At 48.9% G+C, this 20,732-nt stretch overlaps 1 protein-coding gene across 2 annotated transcripts in view; it reads right to left on the bottom strand.

The window, feature by feature from the left end:
* The window catches only part of Hivep3 (HIVEP zinc finger 3), a 376,984-nt gene that overhangs the window by 66,597 nt on the left and 289,655 nt on the right, over nt 1-20,732 (bottom strand). For both annotated transcript variants that reach the window (XM_048351026.1, XM_048351025.1), the window contains exon 3: nt 2,449-2,633. The gene's annotated coding sequence lies outside the window, so the exon portion shown is untranslated. The remainder of the gene's footprint in view (nt 1-2,448; nt 2,634-20,732) is intronic.

The following is a 20,732-nucleotide window of genomic DNA, read 5'->3' on the forward strand; positions in this document are numbered from 1 at the left end:
GACCACCTGAGCCACTCAACAGCCTGGAGTCAGCACCCCATTAATCACATCATTCTCTTCCCCAGGGAGAACAGGCAAGGGCCAGAGCCAGGTTTCTGGTTGGAACTGACAGCTCATTTCCTGCAGGGTGAGTACCTTCTTCTATAGAGTATCCTTGCAGCTGGCAGCACCATGTGGTCAAAAGAGAGTTAGGAGTATGAAGAAGGGGAGGGAAAATGCCAGCCATGCCCATGGGAGGGAATCCCTGGGGCATTTCTCTCCCCTTTCCAGCTCTGGCTGTGTCCCTCAGAGGGTTGTGTTCTTACTAGTTCAAGAACTTATTGTAGGCTTTGTAGAATGACTCTAGTTCCTGGCTGTGACTACTAGTGGAGATGAACCACACAGGGTTAACTGCTGTATTCACAAAAGGGAACACATGCTAGGTCAAGGTACCGGGGGTGGGGTACTCCAGGATGACAAGAAGAGACTCCATTCATTAGAGAATCATTGATTCCTATTAAAATATAGCTCTTCCTAGGGAAGGGCCATCCTGGAAGTCATAACTGTCTTTCTTCAGGAGGCATCTTGGTGGAAAAAGAAAAAAAGGGCTAATTCTGTTGTAGCCAGAGGTTCTGCCCCTTACTAGCTGTGACTGTCTTTACATTACCGAACCTTTCTGTGCTGTTTCCTATATGTACAAATGGGCCAACAGGATCAGCTATAATGGAGTTTTTGCAGGGCTTAGGTGTGCCAGGCCCTGCATGCTGCAAGATCTGATTCCTTGACTCTAGAATCCCATGTTGGGATCAGGTGGTTGAATCTAGCAGTTGGTGTGGTCAGGCTGCCTGCATGATAGCAGAGAGTGGGAGGGAGGCTACTCACAGGTGGGGAGTCTTTGCCATGGGTGGCCAGATATCATCCTATCCTCATTTTACAGATGAAAGGTAAGACTTCTTGCCTGTGAAACCAGTAAATGTACAAAACTGAGACTCTCAGAGGTGGGTCTTGAACTCAGGGGAGAACTAGGCTCCTCAGGGTCACTTCACACATCTCTCAAAATGGGACTCAGTGCCCATATTTTCTTAGGCACTCAGAATGTTTTTTTCTGTCTTGCATAAGAACCCCAGTGAGGCCAGGTCTGTGAGCCCGGTGCGGGAGGGGAGGATCCAGTTGTGGGTATAGGTGGCCTGCAGTCCTGGCCCCCTCTGCACAATGCAAAAATATCTTCTGCTCATCGCAGGTCCCTTGAACATCATAGCTGAGCCCACTGACCCAAGTGCAGGCTACTGGGCCCTAGAAGAGGCCCTGAGGTCCTGAACCTTGGTTGTGTCAGACTCCAAATATAGAGAATGTTTGTAATCCTAGCACCTAGGCAGGAAGAATGTGAGTTCTCAGCCAGCTTGGGCTACTGGTGAGCTCATGACCCGCTTGAGCTATAGAGAGAACTCCTATCTCAAAAGAGAAGCAAATGAATACAAATACAGATTCCTGTCCCTAGAGAAAGGACACAGGATCAGTCCCTTACATTAGTCACAGAGTTTATGATCCAGAGGGTCTGAGTATGCCCAAGGACCCAATCTCCTTCTCCTCCTTCTCCTCCTTTGCCTCTTCTTCCACCCTCATCATCTCTTCCTCCTCCTTCTACTCCTCTTCCTTCTTTAAAGCCAGGCACACCCTCCCTCCACCCTGCCAGCTGTCCAGGTGATCCCAGCACATTCTGTACCAGACAAAACACCTAAGGACTTGATTTTGATCCAAATTGCTGCCAACAATGTGCACCTAACCCTAACCACCATCTGAACATCTAGCCTGAGCTCCTAGAATGCATCCAAAAGGAGTCACAAGCATATGCACATGTACACGTGCTCACACGAGCACATGCACACACACATGTACACACACACACACACACACACACACACACACACACACATGCTGTGTCGGGCCCTTCTCAGTCCAATCCAATCTGCACCATAGGAGGTGGGGTCCATTTTCAAGTCTCCAATCCTAATGTTGAGAACTCCTGCCCCCAAACCTGACATCGTTCCAACTCTCCCGACAGGGGTCCTGAAGACCACTGTTTCCCTCAAAGCCACCACAAAGCCTAACTGCACAGAAGGGAGGTGGGCAAGCATGTGAGGAGGGGATCCTGGAAAGCAGGGATGAGGATGTTACGGTCCCTCGAAAGCTACCACTGTATTCTTTGTCAGGAATGGGTGGGAAACCGAGCAACTAAGGGAACAGGAGTGCATTTTGGGGAGATAGCATGAGGAGTGGTTGCAGATTACCAACACCCCAAAATCACCCCCAACTAAGGCATGGCAAGAACTTCCAGAACAGGCCTCACAGAGGCCAAGGAAGGCCGCAACCATCCTCATACAATGACACATTTTAAGAGGATGCAATGGCAAGCTCATGCCTGGTTAAAATAGCACCTAGCAAACCTGCCCAGGGACAGCCATGTCCTACCTGTGCTGAAGGCACCACTTCCGATGACCGAAACTGAAGCGCAGATCTTTCTGGAAGCCAGAGTTCATGTCCACTGCCTCCTCTATGCACTGCTCTTCCCTCTGGAGGGCAGAGCTGGCCCGGCCTGAGGCTCTTGCAGCTTCTCCATGAGCTACTGTGAGGTGGCTGAGTTTGTGCCTCCAATCCTGCAGGGGGAAGGCCATGGTTACAAAAGTCATGGTTAGATGTTCTTGGTCATTTTGGGGCATAAAGAAATTTCTGTCTCAGGAGATTGACTCCTCCCAATATGCTTTTCTTGGTGGGTGCACTCCCTTGCACCCAACACTGAGCTTGTCTGAGTTTCTCATTCTCCCCCAGTATGGCAGACAGAGTTCAAGATAGCTCGGGATAGGACAGGGAACAGCATGGCAGGTTAGGCTTTGCTATATGACATAACTACCTTCAAATAGGGAGAGTATTCAGGCCCAATAAAATCAGGAAAGCCATTCATTCATTCATTGTGTCAGTCCTGGAGCTTGAACTCAGGGCCTAGGCACTGTCTTTCAGTTTTTTAGCTCAAGGCCAGCATTCTACTACTTGAGCCACAGTTCCACTTTCAGCTTTTTGGTGGTTAGTTGGAAATAAGAGTCTCATGGACTGTCTTGCCTGGGCTGGCTTCCAACTGTGATACTCAGATCCCAGCCTCCTGAATAGTTAGGGTTGTAGGTATGAGCCACCAGTTCCCCATTTTTATTTTTATATTTATCTCCATATATATATATATAGATAAAACATACTTATATATAATATTTTCATAATTTAATTTTTGGTGTCCACTTATTTTCATATTTATATTTTTATCTTTTGATACTGGGGTGTAAACTCAGGACATCAAACTCTCACTTGGCTTTTCCTGCTCAGAGCTGGCATGCTACCACTTAAGCCACAGCTCCACTTCTGATTAATTGTAGATAAGCATTTCATGGACTTTTATGCCCCGGCTAGCTTCAAACTGCAATCCTCAGATGTTAGTCTCCTGAGTAGCTAGGATTACAGATGTGAGTCACTAGCGCCCAGCAAGGAAAGTCCTTTACAAGTGGAGTTTTCTCTGTCTAGGTACATAGAAGTCACACACTGGAATCTTTCGGACTCCCTGGGCTCTTCCTAGCTAAAAGGCAGACAAACAACCTGGGAAGGCCCTGGAAGCCACCACTGGGAGTGACTGAGTGGCTGAATACCAGAAGGAAAGAGAACCACAGGCCTATACCTGCAGCAAACAGGAATGTGCTCGGAACTTCAGAATGCTCCTCAGAGCCTCCAGACCTCAGCTACCAACGCCCCCTGTCTACCTGAGTAGAGCCCAGACCCTCTACAGACTTTGAACCCATATAGCACTGAGCTAATAATTAGCTATGGGACTTAGTCACCTAAGTGGAGGTCATTTGCTACACAGAAAACCCATACAGTCTGTAAAAGTGACTGGTATCTGGGCACAGGCAAGGATTACCTACAATAATAGACATAGGAACACATTGTCTTCCTGAAACCATGAAACAAAACAGAGCTTTCAGGCCAAGGGAAGGCTGGATCAGGACAGGTGCTCAGCAGTGCTTAACTGGGTGAACAAACAAATGTGTGTGCATCAGTTTTGTTCTTGTGGTAGTGAGGTTTGCACCCCCGCTTGCTAGGCTAGAGTTGTAAAATACACCCAGCCCTGGTTTTTGCTGGTTATTTTTAGGACAGGGTCTTACTTTCTGCCTAGGCATGCACCTGAGCTGAAATCTGTCTACATTAGGCTTCCTGTTTTAGCTGGGATTACCAGCATGCACCAGCGCATCCAGCTTCCTCCATGGAGGTGGAATCTCATAGACTTTTCTGTCCAGGCTGGCCTGTCACCAGGATCCTCCCAATCTCAGCCTTAGGATGATGGGTACACTCACAACACCAAGGTATGTGTTGAGAAGAAATCTCACAAAGGCTTCTGCCCAGGTTGGCCTCAACAATAGTGCTCCCTTTCCCAGTTTCTTAAGTATTCAGGATTATTGGCATGAGCCACTGGTACCAGATTACACCAATTTGTTTTGTTTTGTTGCCAGTCCTGGGGCTTGAACTCAGGGCCTGAGCACTGTCCCTGCTTCTTTTTGCTCAAGGCTAGCACTCTGCCACTTGAGCCACAGCGCCACTTCTGGCTTTTTCTATATATGTGGTGCTGAGGGATCAAACCCAGGGCTTCACGTATACAAGGCGAGTACTTTACCAGTAGGCCATATTCCCAGCCCAGACTACACCAATTTGTAGTAACCCATTTATCAAGCTGTTGTAAGGATCAAGTAAGATAATCCAGAGGAAGATGCCTCTTAAAGCAGAAAGCCCAAGTGTTGGCTGTGTACAGCTTGGCCTGTGCAGTTACATGGTTCTCTTTGGAGTCTTCCTGGCTTGTCTGTTCCAGGGAGGATGGTGTAATGGCTGAGAACATGGTTTCTAGGGCCAAGACACTTAGCTTCAAATCCCAGTCCTTTTCCTTATCATCTCTGCAGCTTTGGAAAGTTGCTGTTCGCACCTGAAAACAGCTAACCATGGCAAGCACTTCCCAACGTTTTCATGAGTCAGTGCATACAGGGCCTGGAACAATGTCAGACACATGGTCCAACATACATAGTCACTATGGACTTTGTCTCAGAGTGGAACTCAGTGATCTTAGTCTGGAGTAACCTAGGCCCAGGCCTGGAGCACTGCCCCTTTGCTCCTCCTAGATACCAGGCTTTGGGTTAATCTGGCCTTAGGATAGCTAGTGCTTGGCAAGCCGATGGCACTGTTGATTGCTGTAACAGAGCACGCAGATCACCCAAAGTCCTCTGCTGTCTCCTCCAGCCATAGCTGCCACTGTTAAAGGCAGCCAGCTCTGTCCTGTGCACACCCAGATCCGTATCACACTACCTCGTGGTACTGAGGTTGGACTTGCTCTGTGGTTCCCTTCTATCACTTCCTGATTCTATCATCTGACCATCCAAACTGTTCTTAGCTTGCATCCCATCACTCTCAAGTCTGACCTTATGTCCTCCAATAGATTGTCATTAATAAGAAAAAAATGAAGGTGCTCTATTCCTTCTGCTGATTTCCACAAACACAGTTCCTTCTACTTAGAATGTGCTCTCCTCCCCCACAGCCAAGCCCACCTGGCCTGGTTCTGCCCATCTTCCCTCCCTCCCATGGCTCAGCCAGCTCCCGTAAAGCTGGACATTCCTCTCAGGATGCTCATAGCATCATTGCAATGCTTCTCTGGAGACCAATGGTGGTATCTATGGTTCAGAGACCCTGGGAGGGAAAAGGCCAATCTGTATGAAGCCCAAATTGTTCAAATCCCCTGAACCAAGGTGCAAAATTCTCGCTAGAACCTTCTTTGGTCGCTCATTCATTGAACAAATGTGTATCTGTGGTGGTGGATGGTGAGGTCTGAAGAGACCTTTAAGGGTAACACAGTAGACTTGTAGTTTTATTGGGATCTGAATGCGAGAAAGAGAGAGACTATTGCAAACAGAGGATCTTAAAATGGCCAGAATGTTGAAGAAGTGACTGGGGAAGAGGTAGCAATGGCACCAAAGGGAGGAGTCAGTGGGAGAACATGAAAGTGGTAGCAGGAGAGGCTGGACCTGCACTGGCAGGGGGGTGAGTTAATGGAATGGTTATGATCTGTGAGGTAATGCCCTGCAAATGAGGGCTGTGGCTTGAGGAAAAGATGGGATGGGTAGAAGCAGGAGACTTCCACAGGGAGCCACAGGAGTAAGGCCAGCACTACCCATCCATCACCTACCATCCTTGTCTCCTCCTCAGGGTAAGTCAGAGGGCTGCCCTGCCACACCTGTATCCACGTCATCTGAAAATGTTACACACCTCTGAGTCTCTAGCTATCAAGTGGAGCTTGTCTTCCACTTCTCTAAATGTTGCAAAATCATCATCATCATCATCATCATCATCATCATCATCATCATCTACAAATAAGGACAGAGCCTCACTGGCTGTCCAGAAAGTGTGAGGCAACAGGAGTAGAGGAAAATCTAATTGGAGCTACACTGGTCTTTCTTAGCCCATGCAAGGAAGTCTATCTACCAAGCTCCAGAATGCCACCAAAGGCAGGGACTGAAATCCAAGGATAAAAGAATCTTCCAGCTGGATACCAGTGGCTTATGCTTATAATCTTACTACTCAGGAAGCCAAGATCCAAGAATCATGGTTTGAAGCCAGACTGGGCACGTAAGTCCACAAGCTTTTTATCTCTAATTGACCACCAAAAAGTGGATGTGTGGTTCAGGTAGTAGGGTGGTAATCTTGAGTGGAAAGTACTAAGGGACAGTGTCCCATCCCTGAGTTCAAGCCCCAGTACTAGTACACACACAGACACACACAGACACACAGACACACACACACACACACACACACACACACACACACACACACACTCTACTGGGTCTTCAAAGAGGCCAAAGTGGAGGGGAAGGAAGGCATTGAGAACTGAGACCATTCTCCTCTTTCATCTTCCAGTCCTGTGACCTTGCTGAACCAGGAGCCTCTGGCCCTGGTAGATGGTTTGATTATGCATTACAGATACTTCCTGAGGATCCATCTATTCTGTATCAACATCCTGGGCCCTAAGATCTTTCAGTGTACCACCCCACGCCCTTGCCTTGCCTTAACATTTAATCATTGCTCCCAACCATCCTGATAACTGTGGTGTACCTCACATGGTCTTGAGCATGCTCCCACACTGGCACACCCACCTAAGGGAAACTTCTGGTATTGGGCAAAGCCAATTTTGCCTCCTCCTCCTAGTCACACCAGGCATCTGCAGAGGTGCTCTTCTCCCTTTCCATGTGAGTGACAGCCTCAGTTTGATGTAACCAACACGTTGTCTTGATGCAAGGGGGGACTGGCATTTGGCAGTCCCTACAGAAATCTTGAGAAACAGGCTAGCATTGGACTTGATGTCCACATTGTTGGCTACTACAGACCTTGGTTGGAGCTTTGAGGGGAAAATGTTGAAATCCTGAGATCCATTGGCTAGCCAAGACTCAAATCAAAAGAGAAAAGTATTAAAATAGGCTACCACCCACTTATCCATTGTGCAAAAATTACTCCAGGAATTATTCCAACAAAATAAAAGCTGCACAAGAATAAGTAATTCAAGAAAGGGCATACAACAAATAGTGAAGAATATAGAAGAAAAACAGAAAATGTATAGGGTATCTAAACAAATGTCTACAATGATGTCATCTTGTTGGGGATTATTTATCATTCAACTCTCAACACAAATCGAGAATTACTTACTTCTGGAAGAAAATTAAGATGCAGACCTTCCAAACTAATAAGAGAGTAGGTAGGAACAAAGAAAATTCAAAAATTTAACAAGTAAAGGGAAAAAAGTATAATAAGTGGAAGGAAAGAAGTATAACAAAGACATAAAGAAAGGTGGCAAATATTAATGAGTACAATGATAAGGACGATTAAATTATCTTGTTAAAAGACCAGTGGGAAAAAGAAAAATATCTAACCATATGCCATTTGGGAATAATATACTTAAATTGAGAAAAGTTCCTGAGACTCCATCTCCAGCTGGACTTGAGTTATGGCTCAAGTGGTAGAGTGCCTGCCCCAAGTTCAAACCTAAGTAACACACACACACACACACACACACACACACACACACACACACACACACTGGTAAACTTAGTGTTCTATATATTTTTGCCACCATAAAAAGTAAAAAGAAATGGCATTAAAGTGGCTTCTTTATAGAAAACAATTGGGCAGGGAAGGGTTGCTCAATGGGACAACTGCCAGCACACAGCAAAGCTGACTTTGATGTGTATAGGGATGAGAATTGCGAGGAAAATCTTTTAGTTTTCCTTCTTTATTCCTGCTGTTGTGATCTGTGGATCATTAAGAAAATCCAACACACAGGGCCACCCAAGGAAGAATCACACAGAATAGTTCAGGTGAATAGTGCTGAGAGACTAGAGACTGGGAGAGGAACTGAAGAATTACTGGCATGCCTCATTTCCTCAATACCACTGAAGAAGCCCAGAGACCCAAAGTTCACATCATCAGGTCTTGAGTTCAGACTCTGGTTTCAGCCATTAATAGCTGTGTGGCCTCAGTTAAATTATTGAACCCCTCCACCTCACCCTGCCACAAGCCTCATTTTCCTCATAAGTCAGAAGGGAAAAGCCCTACCTCTCCTTGGACTTGTGTGGATCAGGTGAGACAGGTGTGTGATAGGCACACAGCATACAGGAAGAACTCAACAGTACCAGTGCACTTCTTCAGCTGTGGGGGAAGACCTTCCAAGTCTCCTTCCCTTGGTCTCTCTCTTCCTGTGGCTGTTGTTTAGGGGTCAGGTCCAATTCTACAAGCCTCTTGCCTTTCCCTGTGTTCAGACTCCAGGTTTTGCCTTTTCTGGATACTCATTTTTCCTTTGTAAGCCCATGTGACAGCCCCAAGCACTGTCGCATGCAGCTGGCCACACAGGGGCAGTTTAGGATCCTTCCTGGCACTGGCTGTGTTCTCCCCACCTGTGTGGCAGCTGAGTCAGGGATGAGCAGGGCATCGCACAAAGAGCCAAAATGCAGATCCCCTTTGTGGGGTACAGGCAGGAATCTACAGCCCCCCCCTTGAAACTCCTCATTGGAACTGGACAGAAGAAAGATTTGGGGTTTCCAGGCCCTACAAGGGTAGGAAGGGGAGGTGTCCACAGTGAATGTATGGTGGAGAGGCAGGAGGCTGCCCAGGTAAAGCCTGGTCTACAGAGCTACTAGGCCCTCAGAAGACAACACGGCCAGGATCATTTTCCTCTCTCTGTCATAGTCACCGGAAGTGGCATTTATCACAGTGGTAAAGAGTACTCCTCCTCTCCCTGGGCTCTACTGGAGCCCACAGGACACTCCACGTAGGAGTCTCAGCTGTGCTTCTACCAGACCCTGCTGCCACAGGGCCGGACCCCAGGGTGCAAAGGTAAAGGACACCTGACCTAGTCTCAGGGTGGCCCCTATCTAGAGCGGAAGTTGCAGAAGAAAATCAGTGATCTAAAACCCTCTTCCCCATCCCCGGGAGCCCCAGCCTGAGCTCTCACTGTCAGCCTGGTGTTACAGGCAGGGTCCACTGTCAGCTAGCTGCACTCTGGGGAAGCAGGCTTAAGAGTAGGGCTATGAAGAGCCTTTTCTCTGGCAGGCAAGAGCCCAGGGATGTGCCTCCAATAAAACTGGACAGACTACTCTGCCTCAGCACGGCTTCATTTACTGCCTCAGAGTCTCAGTTTGTTCATCTCTGAGATGGGGGCGACAGCACACACCTGGGCTGGTAGGAGATTTAAATAGCACAGTCAGCTTTGCAAACATGGAGACCTGGCCTCTCTTCCTATTCTGGCGCTTTCTGATCTTCCTCTGATCTTGTATCTACAACAATTATATCTAAAAATAAGACATGATTCCATATAAGATCGCCGTGATGCCAAAGGAAAGATGTAGGTTGAGATCCTGGGGAACACTGGGGACAGAGATCGTCACCAAGGCCTGAGAGCGGGGGGTGGGGAGGGTGGGGGGTGACCTGTGCTCACTAGGGGGTGGTGTTGAAAAATGAGGTACTTGCTTTGGCAGAGAGAATGGCTTTCTGCATCCACAACTGCCACCTCCTTCGCTCAGATGAGAAGTCTGGTGATGGGAATCTCCAGTAGCAGTTAAGACTCTGATCCAGGACCCAACCTGACTCTCTAGCCCCTCCTTGCCCCCACTGCTCAGCACCAGAGGAAGCTGTGGAGTGCCTCATTGCAGCTCCCCCTGGTGCTCTTTTCCTTTGTTGGGGGGAGGGGTGCTAGTCCTAGGGCTTGAACTCAGAGCCTCGGTGCTGTTCCTGAACATTTTTGTTCAAGGCTAGCACTTGAGCCACAGCTTCATTTCTGGCGTCTTGGTTGTTAACTGGAGATAAAGAGTCTCATGGACTTTTCTCCCCAGGCTCAGTTCAAACCACAGTCCTCAGATCTCAGCCTCCTGAGTAGCTAGGATTACTGATGTAGCCACCAGCGCCTTTTCCCACACAAAGTTTCCACTGCTTCAGCTATTTGCATGCTCACTACCTAGGTGTGAGCTCTGGTACCAAATCAATGAACCAGAGCAGCCTCATGGGACCCCCATACAATTTACAGAGAATAAGGGAACCTGCAGCCTTGATCTGGAGAGCCGCAGACCTAGAGGAGCCCTTTGAGCAAAACCCCAACCATGTGATCTTCATCTAGAAGCACATACAAACCTGGAGTCCTGGATTGGAATCCTGTCTCCTCTACTTCCTAGCTGTGTGACCACGAGTGGCTAGGTTATTTCCTTACTTTCTCTATGCCTCCACTCGAGAAAGAGTAACAACTGCCTGGCTGGGTGTGGGGAGGACTCTCTGGGTGAGTGCACAGAGTGCTCTCTGGCAACCCCCTCTCAGTGTGTCAGTTCAGAAGGACAGGGTCCTCTTTTCCACCAGCCTCTCTCAGATCCCCATGCCCACTATTCCTCGGGACCAACACACAAGCAGACCTGGAGTTGCTCCCCTCCTATCTCATCTCCCACACAAGCCAGGCAGGTTGTCCTGACACCCAAACCCTCAGACCTCAGTGCACAGCTAGGTCCGTTCCATCAGCACCCCGATAAACCACAACTCTCATCCCTGTGCTTCTCTCAGCTAGGAATGTTCCCCTCCATTTAATTGCCCACAAATCCACATGAGCTTGGGCAAACCCAGCTCCCATGCCGCCTCCTCCACGCAGCCCTCTCAGGGAGAGCTCATGGTCTGCTGACTGTGATGCTAACCTCCTCTGCCCTGTGTGTGGAACACAGCCACAGAAACACTTGCCGGCCACATGGAAGACCCGGCACACAATCTCAGAGGGCAGGACGGGGAAGTGTGTGATTCATCTCTGCCGCACGCACAGAGCCTTGAACATAACTGGTGAACAGTAAGGAAGTGAATAGACATTGAGTTCTCTCTCCACTTACTACCCCTGGGTGATGAGGGAAAATATCTGTGGGGAGTGAGTGAGGATGAATCAGCAGCCTGTGGCATCTCCACATTCCTCCTGAGGGAGTTGCAGACTGGGGGGTGGGACCCCTACCCCCACCCCTAGGGCCTGTCCACAGCCCCATTAGACCTGGTTCCACTGAGATCCACGGTCCAGAGCCCCAGAGGCTTGTCCAGGACCGGATTCTTCAGGTCTGCCTGGGCACTGGAGGCCTCAGCACCTCCTGTCTGCACGCAGCTTCCCTATGTTATCCTTTCCTCTAGCTAGCCCCCACCCCCAAACACTGTCTAGATTGTGCATGTGCAGCGAGCTACATAAAGGCCTCAGGCTTCTTGGCTACTTCTGGTGCCTGTCACCCACCATGGAAGGTACTGGAGCTTCTCTCTTCTCCAGTGTTCCCACATTCAGCCCAGTGTAGTAGTGCTGAGAGTAGAGCTTCTCCGCTGACCACGCAGGACCAGGCACTTGTCTTTGCAGGCAGTAGGCACATGCGATGGCTCGACCATGTGCCACTCCTGTACCCTGCACCATGCTTGGCATGTGGCTGCTCAGTGAAGCTTCTGGGTGGGGCCAAGTGAGTGAGTACTATGAGCCCCCTCCTCTCCCTTCCCCTCCCCTGCTGGCCCACCTTCCATCACCTCCCTCAGCCCTCACTCTTTCCAGGCTTAGCAGCAGGTGGATGGGCTGACCTGCCATGCGTACTGTGCACAAACAGGGCCATTCTCTCGGGGCACCTGTCCTGAGCCTCCCTCTGCACCTCAGGTCCCAGAACCCTTGGTGGCCAGAAGGCAGCAGGGCAGGTGGCACCTTTGTATTAACTCAGGTTCCCAGCAAGGGAACCTGAAGATTGGCAGATCTTTGGGGGTGGGGGGGGAGTTCCGGAAATGGGAAATAATGTAAAGGGTCCTCCCCCACTCTATTTGAGACTGTCCCCTTCTTCTCTCTCCTCATCAGACTGTGCTTATCCCTTCCCAAGGCCACCCTGATTAGACTGGACCCATAGTTGTCTACATAGCTGAATGTATGAGACTAAGTGCAGTACATAGGTGGGGAGGGGTGAGGGACCTGGGTCTCACTGCCAAGCTGCCACGTGACCAAGAAAAAATCAAATTCATCTGTAGGACTCAGTTTCTCCTTCTGTCCACTGAAAGGCCGCTACAAGCCCATCTCCCTAACTCCCTGCAGTGGCTGATTTCTTCACTAGCCAGACCAACTCTATCCAAGTAAGAAAAGAAAAACAAAGAGCACCCTCTGCTCCCACCTGCTTCTTCCTATATGCCATGATGGGTCTGGGAATATGAACAAGATCTCCTTTTGATCCTCAAAAGACTTTCCCATATGGGGCTACAATTTCTTTGTCCACATATAAAAGAGGTTTAAAACACATTTGTGTTTGGGTGCTGGTGGCCCATACTGGTGATCCTAGCTACTCAAGGAGGCTGAGATCTGAGGATCCAAATCAAATCCAGCCCGGGCAAGAAAGCCTATGAGATTCTAATCTCCAATTTAAAAAAGCCAGAAATGGATGAATGATTCAAATGGTAGAGTGAAAGATTTGAGTGAAAATGCTAAGGGACAGTACCCTGGCCCTGAGTACTTATGTGTGCATGCGCATCTCTCTCTCTCTCTCTCACACACACACACACACACACACACACACACAAACACTTGTGTACATGAACTATCTTTTGAGTTTAACAGTCAGATGAAATAGGTCTGAGTCACTCACATTACAGACAAAGTGAGGCTCTGGGAGTAAAGGCCTTGTCCACAGTACCTCAGCTAAAATGTGGAACTAGCCTCCCAGACACTGAGCCATAGCTGCCCAGGTACTCAGCCAAGCACTTGCCTCAGCCTGAGCAGTAAGCAGGATGCTTTTCCCCAACAATAACTACCTCTTTTCATGCTTCCTCTAGGCCCAGCACCCCCCAGGCAAAACTCAGGGCTAGACTTTGTCTAGCAGCCAAGCCTTTACTTCTGAAAATGCCAGTTCCTTCCACCATCACAGGCCTCTGAACCCAAACCAGAGCAACAGAACCTCTGCTATACAAGACAAGAGAGTGTCCCATTCCTCCTAAGCCCCCAGTCCTGTGGCTTTAGGGATCCTCCTCTCAGGCTCCCAGAAAAAAAAGGCTTACTGCGTGTGATCAACCACCAACTAGGGAGGGAGAAGAGGAAACCCAGAAACGCAGGAGAAAAGGAAGAGCTGTAATCCTGGTCTCTTTTCCCAGCCTGGCCCTCCTAGGTTGTTGCCCATGGTCTTGTACTGTTACCTTAAACGCATACTCATCTCTCTTCAAGTCACACTGTACATAACCCTAACGTATGTCTCCCCTACACTTAAGCACTGCACAACCTGCACAACCACTTCCACCCCTGCATAGCGTTTATCACCATTGTAATTAAATAACTAATTGCATAATTGCTTATTCTCTCCACACAGAATACAAGCTCTTAGGGGAGAACCAGGCTCCATTTGCCTCCTTCCCAAGCTACAGCTCAGCCCCTGACATTGTGTTAGAGAACGGGCGCTTAATAAATACCTGTTAGCTTAGTAAAAATCACTCAGCCATTCATGATCTGAGTGCATTGAACTCATGCATTGAATCTGAAGGGCCAGACCTGTCCTGGAATGAAGAGAGAGACGTGTGCTCCAGTCTCAGCTCTCCTCAAGGCATTTTGACTTAAGGTCTCAGTTTTCTCATCTGTCAAATGAGTACACATGGGCGGGACATTAGTTCCAGATCTGCACTCCTCCTTTCAGTTCTGCACTGGTGGTCATGTTTCCCAGGTTCTTCCCAGACCTGATGTCTGAGCAAGGCCAGCACAGAAGGATATCTGGGCTTCCCACATGACACAGAGCACTGCAGAGAGGTGGGGTGGGGGATTTACTGTTCCTGGACTGTGTCTCCAGGAGAGAATCACATCTGACAGCCATGCTTCCCCAGGGAGAGGAGTCTTCAGCTGCTATGGCAACAACTTCACCTCCAGCCTTGGAAGAGGAAGGCACAAGGGACTCTCCCAGATGGTTACCTAGCACCAGGGCCAGAGCCAAGCCTGAGTCCTGGGTGCAAGTCTAGCGCCCATGGCATGTAGTGCAGAGTGTGGCTCTCATAGGGGGCACAACCTGCATCAACTGTAAGTGGCACCTTGTGATGTTAGAGGAAGTGACAGAGGTCAGGACCCTCCTGCACCCTCTTGGGAGGAGGTGGCAGGACACAGGGGTGGCATCTGGCTAGCCAATTGCATTGACACAGAGTACATGTAGGAGACTTGTGAGTTCAGGGCTTAGAAGATCTGCATGCTTACTGAGGGGACAGCCATTGTCGTCCTCCTGCAGTAGCCTGGACAGTGGGGACCTGGGCCCAAGAGCGAGGCACCAGGCAAAGACAAGACCTCCCACAGAGAAGACAGCACATTGCACGCTCTGGGGTACAGGGTTCCCCTCCATCACACAGCCCACATGGGTGCTATATGGCCTCTGAGACAAACCCTCTCCCTCCACCACCACCACCACCACCCCCCCACCCCACTTAATGGGCTAGAGCAAAACCAGTTCATTCTCAGAGAGTTCAGAAGATCAAAAGTCCAAAGTGAGTCTCCTGGGACTAACATCAAGGTGTCAACAGAGCTACATTCCTCTCTGGGGATCCAGGGGAATAAATTAGTTTCCTTTCCTCTTCCAGCTTCTAGAAGCTTCCTCATGCTTTGCCTATGGTCAGCCTCCCAAGTCATCAGTGGCCAGTAGGGTCGTTTTCACGTTTTATCACTCTGCTGCTCCCTCTCCTGCCTCAGTTTGTCACGTTTGCACCGTCGAACACTCCATACATATGTAAAATGAAGATAACAACATAAGATATAGACTTAAAGGCCCTGTGATTCCATTGGGCTGTGTGGGTAATCCAGGCTGATGACTGATCTATGGCCAACTGATTTGCAACCTTAATTCCACTTGCTACCTTAATGTCCCTTGGCCATGGAATCTGTGCAAGGACTTAGGATATGCCCATCTTTGCATGTGCGAGGGGCATCTCTGCTACCACCCTGCACGATGGCAGGCAGCCCAGGATGCAGAGGGAGGCAGGGTGGGCCAGAGGGAGGGAGACAGTGTACCCATACACAACATACATACACACATGCATGCATGTATGGCGCGTGCACACACACCACACACACACACACACACACACACACACACACAGTGGTGGCCTCCCAGCCTCCTGCTCAGCACACATCACCACTGAAACCCTGATCGTATTTCCATGTCAAGCTGGACTCAAGCAGTTTCCATTGCCACTGCAAGAATCAGATGGAGCCAGAAATAAACCCACTGACATGGAAAAATGTCTCCTGTCTTGTGCCCCTTGCTCATATTCCTCTGTCCTCTGGGATGGAGGGACTCTCAGAGACTTTGCCATCCTGCAGCTTGGCTCTGGAGAAGGGATGGCCTGCAGGGACCTGACTGCAGAGCCAGGAGGGCTCCCTCATCTCCACGCCACTGTGGTGAGTGTGGGGTCTTCTCCCCAGCCACATGCTGCCTCTGTAGCCTCTCATCACCAGACACCAGGATCCACTGGGTAGAAACCCACGATGCTCTGGTCCTGCTCCCCCTCCCTGGGCTCTGAGATAAGGCTAGACCCCCACCCAGGGGAGCTGGGGGCCCCACAGAGGGAAATGGCCAGAGGCCAGATCTCACAAGCTGAGCAGATCCCCAGGACTGCCTCTGTTCCTGTGCCCAGACACCAGCATTGCCTCCCCACCTGGGAGTCCCATCTGGTTTAGCTGGGCTCCACCCTTTCCCCTTTAAAACTCCTCTTCATCTGAGCACTGGGCACTCACACCTGTAATCCTTGCTACTCAGGAGGCTGAGATCTGAAGACCACAGTTCAAAGCCAGCCTGGGTAGAAAAGTCCATGAGACTTTCATTTACCAATAAATGACTCAGAGGAAACTGGAAGTGGTACTGTAGTTCAAGCGGTTAGAGTGCTAGCCTAGAGCAAAAGAAGCTCAGGAATAGTGTTCAGGCCCCGAGTTCAATCCCTGAGATCGGCACAAAAAAAATCCCCAAACCAAAACCAAAACCAACACCAGCCTCCTCCTCCTAGGAGCTCCTGACAAGGCAGCTGCCTGTGGGGACAGGATGATTTGATGAGGTATGTCTGTCCAAGTCTCACCATGCACTCACACAGCACTCTTCTCTACTGCTCCGGAATCAAATCCTCCAGGACTGTTCAATTTCTGAAATCTCACATCCTATTCTGTCAAAGGAAAATAAAAGCAAATACATATACCTCCTTCATGCCAGGTCCCGGCTGAGCATTCTCTACACAGTGGCTCATTCAAGCCTCACCTCAACTCTCACCATCTCTATTTCAGAGAAAAGGAACTGAGACTCAGAGAAGGGAAACAACAAGTCCAAGGTCACACAGCCAAGACACAGCAGATCTCTGGCTGTGGTTACCACATCACAGCACCCAGGGGGGAGGTCCCAGAGAGAAGGCCCATGATTAAGGATCAATGAAATGTTTTCAGTTTACATTCTGAAAAACCCACGGGCCACTCAAGGTATCTCCAGTTTTGTCTTGGCTATCTATTGGAAACTCGGTGTATGTTTTTATTGGCATGAAAAGAAAATAAGGACTCTGGTGGTGGGGAGGGGAAGCGAAGGTTCCACTACTTAAAATGTTTGTAGATGGCTCGGTTAACCCCAGCCTTGTACTGATGATAAGACCAAGGCTGAGAAATGACAGAGACTAGCACAGAGGCAAAGCCCCCCTCCCCCACAGCAGCTGAGAGGTCTGCCTATAACTCCTTCCTACTCCTAGCATGCTCCATTCAGCTCCCCTGTGTTTCTTGGTGCAGAGTTTAGGACCAGTGCTGCATACTCGGTGGCTCTACAGCTCACAGGCTGAGAAGTTAAGGTGCCCTTGACCTTGGTGACACAGTTAAGACATCTGGGTGGGGAAGCTAGTGCATCTTGGGTGGGTGGACAAACTTGTTTGTACAGACCAGCTTGGGGTCCATCAGGAGCAGAGATGCAGGGATCTCGGAGGGCCATGCAAGGCCCCAGAGTTGCTGCTTCTGTGGAGCTGAAAGGCGCCCTTTATTTAGAATCAAAAGCCTCAGGCAGAGTCCCACTTCTGAGGCTCACCACTTTGTGGCCTTGAACCGCCCACCTGACTTCTTTGAGTCTTACTCGGGGCTAAAAATGTCTCCCCTAAGGAGTTGGTAGGAGTTGAAATGAGGTAACACAAGTGGAGCTTCGGGTGGTGTATGAATGGTCTTGGCTGCCAAATCCCAAGCTCCACCAGATCCCACTGTCTGAGTGTAAGACTGTGGGGCAGGGTCCAGGAAATCGGTACACCCCTCCCCCTTCCACCGCCATAATTCTATTACATGTCATCAGTATACCACACTTGAAGAAATCCCTCTAGAAAGCACTCAGTGTGTGTCTGCTAAGTACATGACTCTAGGAACATCTGCTGAGCTGCACGTGGTGGCAGGAAAACATGGGCTGGAGGAAATAAGCAATTTTCTCCAAATACATTTCCTGTGAAGTCCAAATGCTGGGAACTGACTGGGTTGGGGCTTCTAGGATGGGGAGGGTGATGCAATGACAGCACTCTTCTCCAAGAAGGTCTCCATTGGCTCTGGGACAAACATGGCTGGAGGACCACGCCCCATGACCCCAGGCCAAAAGCAGAAGAGATGCTCCAGAGAGGTAGTCATGGAGGGGTGGGGTGTGTGGAGGAGCTGCAGAGTCCAGTCCCTTCAATGTCTTCATAAAGACAGGAAAGAAAGAACTGAAAATATGCTCATTAAATCTGCATCTGGCACCCGATTTGGCAGGGTTGCCAAAATTCTGTAAGACTAGAATTAAATTAGCAAATTGGAAGTAGAATGATTTTAAGCAGACATGATAGAATTCATCAGGGCCAGGTGGAAGCTGTTGGGGGGAAGGGGACCAGGAAAGCCCACATCCCCATGAGGTGAGAAAGCCTGGCAGCAAATGGACTGAAGTGGAAGAGACATAAGCCAGCCAGTGAGCAGTGACAGGGGCCAGAGCTGAAGGTAGCCAGAGGCTCCTAGGAGGCAGGAGGTGCGTTTGGCAACACCCATGAGGAAAAGTAGTCCTCTCTTCACAAACTCCGGGCAAAAAGACTTGGGGGCTACCTGGGAGTGAGACCAGACAGGTTCTCTAGATTAGTGTTCTGTGGGGGAACATAGTTGGGGGATGGGGGGGAGGGTGCTGGTGATAGAGCATCAAAGTAGTTGATGCGGTTTTGTGTTTACTGAGTCTGGGAAAAGCTCTGGGTGGATAGTGTGGGAATAGGGAATGGCATAGATCCTATGGAGGAAGTAAGAAGTGTGGGGACCATTTGCCAGGTACTGACTAAGTGCCAGACACCAGAGTGCTTAGGGTGTCTGCACTAGATGTCTGTCGAGTATTATCTCATTTAATGGTACCCCAGAGATTTTTCTTCTCTTTCATTTTCTTATGATTTCTTTTTTTGTTTTCTCTGTTTAAAAAATATTTTCATTTTACCTTTTCTTTTCTTTTTTTTTCAGGGCAGGGGATTGAACCCAGGACCTTGTGTTTGTGCTCTACCACTTGAGCCACACCTTCAACCCTTTTGCTCATATTTCAGTTTTGGAGACAAGGTGCTGACAATTTTGCTCAGGCTAGCCTTGAACTCATAATCCTCCTGCCTCTATCTTCCTAGTAGCTGGGATTACAGGTATGTACCACCACTTCTTCATCGCCACTACACCCTTCCGAATCCTACTTCCACTCGCAGTTTCCTGGGCATTCTCAGCATTGAGCCAGAACCCTGACAGGTGGCAGCAGCAGCTCATGTCAAGGGCTAGTTGCCAGGCTGGCTTTGATTTTTTTTTTGCCAGTCCTGGGGCTTGAACTCAGGGCCTGAGCACTGTCCCTGGCTTCTTTTTGTTCAAGGCTAGCACTGTCTACCACTTGAGTCACAGCACCCCTTCTGCCTTTCTCTATATATGTGGTGCTGAGGAATTGAACCCAGGGCTTCATGTATATGAGGCAAGCACTCTTACCACTAGGCCATATTCCCAGCCCTGGCTTTAAATTTCAATCCTCAGATCTCAGCCTCTTGAGTAGCTAGGATTATAAGTGAAAGCCACGGGTAACCAACTCATTTTCAGTCTTCATTGGTTTTACCCATGTCACATGTGGGTTTCTGGGCTGCAGACCCACCACTAGTTTGTTTGTCACATGATCTGGTTACTCTTTCTGCCATGGGTGCATGCAGCACAATGCTCTACCTCCTGGGAGCACCACATGGGGTGGGGGAAGGGGGGGAGGAGCACCAGCATGCCATGTACCACTTTTCTTCTGAGAAAAAAAAAGAAATTAAGTTAACAAAATAAGAAAAATGTGAGAAACTGACAAGCTGAAACAAGCAAGCAGAAACAAGTTTCAGAGTTACTGTGTCTTCACATTATTTTTTTAGCTTTGACCTCAGATAGCTTCCTTGTGTCCCAAAATGCATTTATACAAAACTGTAACCCAACTACTTACATGCTTATACACACGTGTGTGCAAGAGTACTTGCCATGGGGGGGAAAGGGAAAGGGGGAGGAGGGGGGGGGTATGAGGGACAAGGTAACAAACAGTACAAGAAATGTATCCAACGCCTAATGTATGAAACTGTAACCTCTCTGTACATCAGTTTGATAATAAAAATTTGAAAAATAAATAAATTTTTAAAAAAAGAGTACTTGCCATGTCCTCTGAACAACTTCAGAGAGTTGCCTACAATACACACTTGTGCACACAGGCACCACAACACACATCTTTTTGCAGATTTCCTGTATCTGTTTGCAACGTAAAGGCTCTGAAAAGCAGTATTAGGGCCTTTAGACTTTCCAAAAGGTTATTTGGCTATAGGACTTTAATTTTCTACTAATACATCACTTCAATCAGCAACACTTGAGTTCTATGAATGTGCTGTAAGAAAGAGTGGACTTCTTTATTTCACAAGACTAGAGCTTGCTTAAAATAAACAGCCGTCTTGGAAAAACTCCTACCCTTTTGAACTCTAAGTGCTATCTGACATGCCAATGGACTCCTGCAGGCCGGAGCATCCTTTGCTTCTTCTAGCTTCCCAGGAGACACCAAATACCCACAGCATAGCCCCGGGGAACTCATGGTGGACATGTGGTTTCATGAGGAGCAAAGCCATGTGGCTCAGGGAGTGGACCGGTCACTGTTCAGGGCTCACTT

The sequence above is a fragment of the Perognathus longimembris genome, chromosome 7, assembly GCF_023159225.1.
Source record: "Perognathus longimembris pacificus isolate PPM17 chromosome 7, ASM2315922v1, whole genome shotgun sequence".
In the NCBI taxonomy this organism is placed as follows: Eukaryota; Metazoa; Chordata; class Mammalia; order Rodentia; family Heteromyidae; genus Perognathus; species Perognathus longimembris.